The following is a 466-nucleotide window of genomic DNA, read 5'->3' on the forward strand; positions in this document are numbered from 1 at the left end:
GCATAAAAGTCTAAAGAACTAGAATATCCTTTATTGTTTAGTACTGTGATTGTCTATTTACAAGTCTCTTTCCCTCACCTCATTATGGGTGCCTTGAGGACAGGTACACTATCTTATTCATCATTTCATGGTCAGGCCTAAAACAGTGCCTGGCACAGAATAGAAATGTAATTAATGTAAAATTAAATGAGATTATGTGTCTAAAAGTACTCCAAAGCTGAAAAGTACTGTGGAACTGTGGGCTGTGCTTTGAATGGCCATCCAATATCTGTGTCATGGTTTCTCAAGGTAGAAACTCAGAAATACATCCACTCCCAGGATTAATCAGCAATGTCAAATAGAGCCTCGTGGTTAAAAGAGTGGATCCTAGAGTCAGATAAACCTAGTTTTGAATCCTGGCTTCATAACTTACTAGTTGGGTCACCATGGGCAAGATACCTAACTCATCTGCACCTCCATTTTCCCA

The sequence above is a fragment of the Pteropus vampyrus genome, unplaced genomic scaffold (assembly GCF_000151845.1).
Source record: "Pteropus vampyrus isolate Shadow unplaced genomic scaffold, Pvam_2.0 Scaffold362, whole genome shotgun sequence".
In the NCBI taxonomy this organism is placed as follows: Eukaryota; Metazoa; Chordata; class Mammalia; order Chiroptera; family Pteropodidae; genus Pteropus; species Pteropus vampyrus.